The sequence below is a fragment of the Oncorhynchus nerka genome, linkage group LG2, assembly GCF_034236695.1.
Source record: "Oncorhynchus nerka isolate Pitt River linkage group LG2, Oner_Uvic_2.0, whole genome shotgun sequence".
NCBI lineage: Eukaryota > Metazoa > Chordata > Actinopteri > Salmoniformes > Salmonidae > Oncorhynchus > Oncorhynchus nerka.
Window position 1 is genome coordinate 21,581,258 of NC_088397.1, and position 9,489 is coordinate 21,590,746.

Here is a 9,489-nt window from a genome sequence, read left to right on the forward strand (position 1 = left end):
CTAGGGTGTTAGGTAGGGTGGAGGGGATATGATCCTTGACTAGTCTCTCAAAGCACTTCATGATGACAGAAGTGAGTGCCACAGGGCGATAGTCATTTAGTTCAGTTACCTTGGCTTTCTTGGGAACAGGAATAATGGTGGCCATCTTGAAGCATGTGGGCACAGCAGACTGGGATAGGGATTGATTGAATATGTCCATAAACACACCAGCCAGCTGGTCTGCGCATGCACTGAGGACGCGGCTAGGGATGCTGTCTGGGCCGGCAGCCTTGCGAGGGTTAACACGTTTAAATGTTTTACTCATGTTGGCCACAGAGAAGGAGCCCACAGGCTTTGGTAGCAGGCCATGTCAGTGGTGCTGTATTGTCCTCAAAGCGAGCAAAGAAGTTGTTTAATTTGTCTGGGAGCAAGACGTCGATGTCTGCGACGGGGCTGGTTTTCTTTTTGTAATCCGTGATTGACTGTAGACCCTGCCACATACGTCTCGTGTTTGAGCCGTTGAATTGTGACTCTACTTTGTCTCTATACTGACACTTTGCTTGTTTGATTGCCTTGCGGAGGGAATAGCTACACTGTTTGTATTCGGTCATGTTTCCAGTCGTCTTCCCACCATGAGTACAACATCACCGATGCACTTGCTAATAAACTCGCTCACCGAGTCAACGTATACGTCAATTGTCTGAGGCTACCCGGAACATATCCCAGTCCACGTGATCGAAGCAATCTTGAAGCATGGAATCCGATTGGTCAGAACAGCGTTGGATAGACCTGAGCATGGGAGTTTCCTGTTTTAGTTTCTGTCTATAGGCTGGGAGCAACAGAATGGAGTCATGCTCAGATTTGCTGAAGGGAGGGCTTTGTATGCATCACAGAAGTTAGAGTAGCAATGGTCCAGAATGCTACCAGCCCGTATCGCGCATTCGATATGCTGATAGAATTTAGGAAGTCTTGTTCTCAGATAAGATTTGTTAACATCCCCAGCTACAATAAATGCAGCCTTAGGATATAAGGTTTCCAGTTTACATAGAGTCCAGTGAAGTTCTTTCAGGGCCGTCGAGGTATCTGCTCGAGGGGATATACACGGCTGTGACTATAATCAAAGAGAATTCTCTTGGTAGATAATGCAGTCGACATTTCATTGTAAGGAATTCTAGGTCAGGTGAACAAAAGGACTTGAGTTCCTGTATGTTGTTATGATCACACCATGAGTCATGAATCATAAGGTATACACCCCCGCCCTTCTTCTTACCAGAGAGATGTTTGTTTCTGTCGGCGCGATGCGTGAATAAACCGGGTGGCTGTACCGACTCTGACAACATATCCCGAGTAAGCCATGTTTCCGTGAAACAGAGAATGTTACAATCTCTGATATCTCTCCGGAAGGCAACTTGTGCCCTAATTTTGTCCACCTTGTTATCTAGAGGTTGGACATTGGCGAGTAATATGCTCGGAAGCGGCGGATGGTGTGCTCGCCTTCTGAGTCTCTCCTGCGGCGACCACGTTGTTTTGGGTCGGCCTCTGGGATAAGATCCCATGTCCAGGGTGGAGGTCCAAACAGAGGATCTGCTTCAGGAAAGTCGTATTCCTGGTGTTTTTAAGTTGACGTCACTTTTATATCCAATAGTTCTTCCCGGCTGTATGAAATAACACTTGAGGTTTTCTGGGCTAACAATATAAGAAATGATACATAAATAACAAATTACTGCATAGTTTCCTTAGGTCCTGAAGGACCTGAAGCGACGCGACCATCTCTGTCGGCGCCATCTTGCATGGGTGACTACTTTGAAGAATCTCAAATATAAAATATATTTTGATTCGTTTAACACTTTTTTGGTTACTACATGATTCCATATGTGTTATTTCATAGTTTTGATGTCTTCAATAGTATTGTAAAATGTAGAAAATAGTAAAAAGAAAGAAAAACCCTTGAATGAGTAGGTGTGTCCTGACTTTTGACTGGTACTGTATAATCACAAGACATCTACAAACTCAGGCTAGTAGTCCAGATTCTCAATCTCAGAACCCCCTGCAGAAGTAGACAGACATACACAGTTATATTGCACAGTAGAAAAAGGCCAATGTGATCATCATATTCCATAGGACATGCTGGACAATAACAGTAACATGCAAATATTTAGATTTTTTTCTCCCCACAGATATCCTATTCAATTACTGGTATGTGAATTCTGTAAATCTGTACATTTTTATCATATCTGCTGCAGTTCCTCAAGGGAGAGCCGTTTGCGTTTGTAACTTGTCCGAATCAAGACTGGACCTCTACAGTTGCCATAGCCAAACGTCACTTTGGAGCGAAAGATTTCAAACGACTCTTTTGAGGAATACTTGAGGGCCGAAATGTTGTCGTTTCTCTCATAACAGTGTACAATTTAGCCAGCTGTTTTTAAATATAGCGTTTTGTGGACTGTTCACAGTCCCTGGTCTAAAGATGAAAGGCTTGGAAATGTCCGCTATGATACCTGCACTGCAGGAGCTAGCGAGGTGAGACTCGAGACTGCGCTGTCTATACGGTGGACATTGTTATTGTTTTGCTACTGTAGGTAACGTTAACTTAGCTAACATGCTAGCTAATGCTGGCTAGCTTAGTACAGTTTTCCAACTGCTCCTCACATTGTTTAGTAAAATAATTTAACAGTATGACTTGATAAACGTCACTAATGCTAACTAGCTCGGTAACTTGTTAATAGTACACTAAGTTCGCTACTGTAGCTAACTAATTAACTACATTGCTGTAACAACTTGTTGTCAATGCAGTAGGTTTAAATAATGCAAAAACAAAGTGTTGGAGAAGAAAGTCAAAGTGCAATATGTGCCATGTAAGAAAGCTAACGTTTCAGTTCCTTGCTCAGAACATGAAAACATATGAAAGCTGGTGGTTCCTTTTAACGTGAGTCTTCAATATTCCCAGGTAAAAAGTTTTAGGTTGTAGTTATTATAGGAATTATAGGACTATTTCTCTCTATACGATTTGTATTTTATATACCTTCGACTGTTGGATGTTCTTATAGGCACTTTAGTATTGCCAGTGTAAAAGTATAGCTTCCATCCCTCTCCTCTCTCCTCCCTTACCCATGCAGAGCAAGGGGAACAACCACCCCGCTAACTAGCTAGCCATTTCACATCGGTTACACCAGCCTCATCTCGGGAGTTGATAGGCTTGAAGTTATAAACAGTGCAATGCTTGAAGAATTGCGAAGAGCTGCTGGCTACCATCGCTCAGTCAGACTGCTCTATGAAAAATCAAATCATAGACTTAATTATAACATAATGTAATGACCTGACTAGATCATAAATGAACAATTGTCCAGACAGAGGCCAGGCCCAGGAAGCTCTTCAGCTGACGCTGGTCGGTGGGGGTGGGCCAGTCTCTGACAGCCCCTACCTTGTCCTCCATGGTGCTGATCCCCTCCTTCCCCACTCGGTGGCCCAAGAAGGACACCTCTCTCCTCATGAAGTGGCACTTCTCGGGGTGGAGCTTCAGACCTGCGGCAGCCACCCTCTCCAGCACACGCCGTAGCGCCCCCAGGGCTGACTGGAAGGAGCTGCCATGGGCCAGGATGTCATCGAGGTATACCAGACACTGCTGTCGGGGGATGCCATCCAGCACCCTGTCCATCAAACGCTCAAAAGTAGCTGGAGCGTTGCACAGGCCAAAGCACAGGACCTTGAACTGCCAGTGTCCTCTGTTAGTGGAGAACGCAGTTTTGGCTCTGGCCTCTGGGGAGAGGGGCACCTGCCAGTAGCCACTGCGGAGGTCTAGTGAGGAGAACCAGGAGGACCCCCTCACCAGGTCCAGCGACTCATCGATACGTGGTATGGGGTATGAGTCCTTCCTGGTTACCTCATTCAGCCGCCTGTAGTCCGCACAGAACCTCAGCTTGCCCCCCTTCTTCGGAACCATGACGACTGGCGCCGCCCAGGGGCTGTCTGAGGGCTCAATGAAGTCTGCCCGCTGCATCTCCAACACAGCCTTGTCTGCCGCCTCCTGGCGTGCCAGCGGGATACGGCGGGGACGCATCTTGATGGGTCGAGCATCACCTGTGTCGATCTCATGCTGCACCAGAAGAGTCTGACCCACCTCTTCCTCACTCAACGCAAAGCTGTCTCTGAATTCAAACAGCAACTGCCACAACCGTTCCTGCTGCTCAGGGTCAAGACCAACACAGTTCCTCCCCATATCTCCCTCACTGCAGACAGTGTCCTCTCCTCTCCCATCTGGGGTAGCTGGGCTGGGGGTGCGGCCCGGGCTCACAGAGGGCTGTGTCATGGAGGTAGCTGGGGAATGTAACACACCGCTGTAGGTGACAGGGGGACTGGGGAAAAGTCACACACAGCTGTGGGGGAGGGGGCGCAGCCATGAGTCTCTGCTGCTTTAACTGTTGGAGTAAAGGGTTTGTTGGGTTGAGTGAATGTGACATTAGGGGGGGCCATGGTGACTTCCGTCCCTCCCTGGAAGCTCAGTGTGCCCCTATTTAGGTCTAACTGGCAGCCTGTGCTCCTAAGAAAGTCCAACCCCAGGATACAAGGGTCCTGCACAGCCGCCACCCACACAGGATGACGCACAGTCCTGCCCCCTACTGTCAGAGTCATTATTCCCTTCCCTTTCATGGGTGCCAGCTCACCTGTGACTGTGCGGAGCTGCACAGTTGTAGGCTCACACTGGCACAATATCTGGCCTCACCAGGGTTACTGTGGACCCAGTGTCCACCAGGGCGGAGCAGGGCACCCCCTCCACAGTGACAGGGACATGACAAAAGTCCCCAACACAGGTCCGGCCCACCACAACAACAGGCTCCCTCCGCTTTCCCTCGTCTGCTTCTGGGGGAAGTGGAGTCTTGCTTCCCCGTCTGTGCCGGTGGGCTCCTCCTGAAGATGATGGTGGTTGGGATAGAAAGCCAGGGGTCCGCACTACCCGGTCTATGCGGACCCCGAGCCGTTTCCCTGAGCTCTGGGGGACATGGGGCAATCTCGGCGCAGATGGCCTGGCTGGCCACAACCCCAGCAGACCCTGGGACCAGGGCTTGTGTTTCGTGCCGCCTGTAGCGACACAGCCCGAATGAGTTCTGTCATTTCGGCCACCCAAGCAGGCTTTTCCGGCTCCGGGCTGCTCTGCCCCCCAGCTCGCACAGAGGGTGTGTCTCCCTGCACCCCCACCAAAGCCCCAGCTGAAGCCCCAGCCCACACCAGCTCCCTCTCCAAAGCCATCTCCAAGGCTGTCTGCAATGACTCAGGATGAGCCAGCTGGGTCTGTATGCGCAGCTCCGTAGGGGAGAGCGCCTGTATGAACTGGTCCCGTGCTAGCTCGCTCTGCACGGAGGGGGCATGTGAGCATATGCCCGCCGAGAGAGGCTCTCAATGTCATTAGCTAGCACCCGTAGAGGCTCTCCAGGCTGCCTGCGTCTATTCCTCAGTTCGGAGCGCAGTAGCCCGGGCTGTACACACTGTCCATAGCGCCTTCTCAGTGCTCCCACTAGAGCACCATAATCATGCCTGTCCTCGGGGCTAATCAATATCAAACAGGCCAGAGCTTCATCCGTGAGGCATAAAGCCAACTGCAGTGCCCTTTCTTCATCCGACCACCCCCTAAAATGAGCTAACAGTTCAAACTGAGCATGAAAAGCTTCCCAATCCGCCTTACCGGAATACTTCGGGGTCTTAACAGATACGGACGCAGCCGGGAACTGGGCGCCGCCATGTTTGTTTACATCCTGAGCCCCAGATTCCTCGTCACGCCGCGTCGACGTCGCCACTTCGGTCCGCCCACCAGAATCCGCGCGAAATACACTCGACGAAGCACTCATGCCCGCTTCAGCGGCCATCACTCTAACGTCCTCCCTCAAGCGGCCTCTGCGCTCCGACGCCCTGGCGATCTCCTCAGACAGAACCCCCGACGTCCATTCACACGCACCTCCTTGGCCATAATCGTCCCCTACCTCCACCTTCACTTTCGGATTCCCTCGAAGCATTTTCAATCCCCGTTCTCACCTACGGTAGCTAGCCACATAAGTCAGCTAGCTAGCTGGCTAACTTGTATCAACGTTTTTACTTCTGACACCAATGTAATGACCTGACTAGATCATAAATGAACAATTGTCCAGACAGAGGCTTGAGTTTGCGAATTGACGGTTTATTGAACCAACTTTACACAGGCTACTGTTTGGGCCGTAGCACACGCCAAATAGATGACAGATAACCCACAAGCCAATCGTGACCTTCTCTTGTGAAGCCCAGACGTAAGAGAGAGAGAACAAAGGCTGAACCTGGTCTTAACTTCCAATGCCCAACCCCCCTCCACGCCACTCCGCCAACCACCAGGATGCCCGGCATCAGAACATTCCAGGCATTCCCGTGATTGGCAGATAGCAGGTTGATTGACATGTCGGACCCCGCGAACACCGGGTACTGGTCAGTACAACACAACCACCTCCTAGCCTAGCACATAACACACAGCTGTCTGTGCGGGTCGCTACAATAATAACACACAGAAATACGAGCCGTAGATCATTAATATGGTCGAATCCGAAAACTATAATTTAGAAAACAAAACGTTTATTCTTTCAGTGAAATACGGAACCGTTCCGTATTTTATCTAACGGGTGGCAACCCTAAGTCTAAATATTGCTGTTACATTGCACAACCTTCAATGTTATGTCATAATTATGTACAATTCTGGCAAATTAATTACGGCCTTTGTTAGGAATAAATGGACTTCACACAGTTCACAATGAGCCAGGCGGCCCAAACTGTTGCATATACCCTTACTCTGCTCGCACGGAATGCAAGAAAAGTGACACAATTTCCCTAGTTATAAGAAATTAATGGTAGCAGGCAATATTAACTAAATATGCAGGTTTAAAAATATATACTTGTGTATTGATTTTAAAGAAAGGTATTGATGTTTAGGGTTAGGTGCATTGGTGCAACGCAAATACTCTCAGTATGGGGTCCATTTCTCTCTCTCTGTATTCCAGGTGGATGGTAACAGTAGTAGTCTCAGTATGGGGTCCATTTCTCTCTCTGTATTTCAGGTGGATGGTAACAGTAGTACTCTCAGTATGGGGTCCATTTCTCTCTCTCTGTATTCCAGGTGGATGGTAACAGTAGTAGTCTCAGTATGGGGTCCATTTCTCTCTCTCTGTATTCCACGTGGATGGTAACAGTAGTAGTCTCAGTATGGGGTCCATTTCTCTCTCTCTGTATTCCAGGTGGATGGTAACAGTACTCTCAGTATGGGGTCCATTTCTCTCTCTCTGTATTCCAGGTGGATGGTAACAGTACTCTCAGTATGGGGTCCATGTCTCTCTCTCTGTATTCCAGGTGGATGGTAACAGTACTCTCAGTATGGGGTCCATTTCTCTCTCTCTGTATTCCAGGTGGATGGTAACAGTACTCTCAGTATGGGGTCCATTTCTCTCTCTCTGTATTCTAGGTGGATGGTAACAGTAGTAGTCTCAGTATGGGGTCCATTTCTCTCTCTCTGTATTCCAGGTGGATGGTAACAGTAGTACTCTCAGTATGGGGTCCATTTCTCTCTCTCTCTGTATTCCAGGTGCATGGTAACAGTAGTACTCTCAGTATAGGGTCCATTTCTCTCTCTCTGTATTCCAGGTGGATGGTAACAGTAGTACTCTCAGTATGGGGTCCATTTCTCTCTCTCTCTGTATTCCAGGTGCATGGTAACAGTAGTACTCTCAGTATGGGGTCCATTTCTCTCTCTCTGTATTCCAGGTGGATGGTAACAGTAGTACTCTCAGTATGGGGTCCATTTCTCTCTCTCTGTATTCCAGGTGGATGGTAACAGTACTCTCAGTATGGGGTCCATTTCAAGCAGTTGAAGCGTCTGGTGGAGGAGCCATCGTTCAGCCAGATCCTGATCCCTCTGCAGTCTGTCCTCATCCCCACACTGCCCTCTACTGGCCCTGCAAACACACTGCACCACTACGCATTCCCCGGACACTGGGCCTACCTTCATGGCTTTGACGATACTGTGTGTGTGGGGGGGAGAGGTTTGTCTTTCTGTGTGTGTGTGTGGGGGGGAATAGTTTGTCTTTCTGTGTGTGTTGTGTCACATGGTGTGTGTGTGGGGGGGGGAGTAGTTTGTCTTTCTGTGTGTGTCGTGTCACATGGTGTGTGTGTGGGGGGGGGGGGTAGTTTGTCTTTCTGTGTGTGTCGTGTCACATGGTGTGTGTGTGGGGGGAGTAGTTTGTCTTTCTGTGTGTGTCGTGTCACATGGTGTGTGTGTGGGGGGAGTAGTTTGTCTTTCTGTGTGTGTCGTGTCACATGGTGTGTGTGGGGGGGGGTAGTTTGTCTTTCTGTGTCTGTGTGTGTCGTGCCACATGGTGTGTGTGTGTGTGTGTCTCATGATGATGTGTGTATAGGTGGAGATCCTAGCCTCCCTCCAGGAGCCCAAGAAGATCGGCCTGAAGGGACGTGATGGGAGGAGCTACACTGTGATGTGTAAACCTAAAGATGACCTCCGGAAAGACTGTCGCCTCATAGAATTCAACTGCCTCATCAACAAGGTGTTTAACCTGTCACTTCTCCAACTGGCATCTGTACATCACTCTGCTGTAGCCCAGAGATGACAGAACACTTCAGACTATTGTGTGTGTGTGTGTGTGTTTCAGTGTACTGAAGATATTTCTCCCATGACCCTCTGGTAGAGTGGAGTAAACCCAAAGGACGATCCAAGACACAGGCCAGTGAGAATGGAGAGATAGTCAACGAGAAGGTACACACACACACTCTATCCCTCTCTCTCTCTAAAGAAAACACAGTATCTCTAAATACATGTGAAAGGATTAACTAACACATCCTTTCTCCCCTCCCAGGCCAAGACCCATGTGTGTGAGATTGATCAGCGTTTGCAGGGCGTGATAAAGAGTCGTAACAAGGTGTTGGGTCTGCCTCTGTCTATAGAGGGACACGTCCACTACCTGATACAGGAGGCTACCGACGACTGTGTCAGATGTACCTGGGCTGGGGACCTTACCTGTGATTCACATGGCTTCTCTGAGACACTGTTTACAATGTTCAATATTTGACTTGTTCTGTTATCAATTAAATTCTCTTCCTTTTTCATGTTTTTGTAAATCTGGAGTAATTGTTATGTTTTTCATGGGGCAGTTGCAAATTTTACCGTAATAAAAAAATATATATTTTCTGAAATGTGTGTGTGTGCAATCTCATTACAGCTACAAGTCTCTTGGGGTATGTCTCTATAAGCTTGACACATCAAGCCACTGGGATTTTGGCCCATTCAAGGCAAAACTGCTCCAGCTCCATCAAGTTGGATGGGTTCCGATGGTGTACAGCATTCTATAAATCATACCATAGATTGTCAATTGGATTGAGGTCTGGGCTTTGACTAGTCCATTCCAAGACATTTAAATGTTTCCCCTTAAACCACTCAAGTGTTGCTTTAGCAGTATGCGTAGGGTCATTGTCCTGCTGGAAGAAAAACCTCCGTCC

At 48.5% G+C, this 9,489-nt stretch overlaps 1 long non-coding RNA gene across 3 annotated transcripts; it reads left to right on the forward strand.

Annotated features, from left to right (window-relative positions):
• Window positions 1-2,297: 2,297 nt before the first annotated feature.
• Window positions 2,298-9,186, forward strand: LOC115120730 (uncharacterized). 3 transcript variants are annotated; one of them, XR_003862213.2, is made up of 5 exons: window positions 2,298-2,499; window positions 7,224-8,024; window positions 8,397-8,540; window positions 8,646-8,749; window positions 8,850-9,186. It is a non-coding gene; the product is annotated as an uncharacterized LOC115120730 (long non-coding RNA). The 3 variants fall into 3 exon arrangements; XR_010465062.1 differs by having other exon boundaries at window positions 7,806-8,024; XR_003862214.2 differs by having other exon boundaries at window positions 7,806-8,024; window positions 8,682-8,749.
• Window positions 9,187-9,489: the final 303 nt, after the last annotated feature.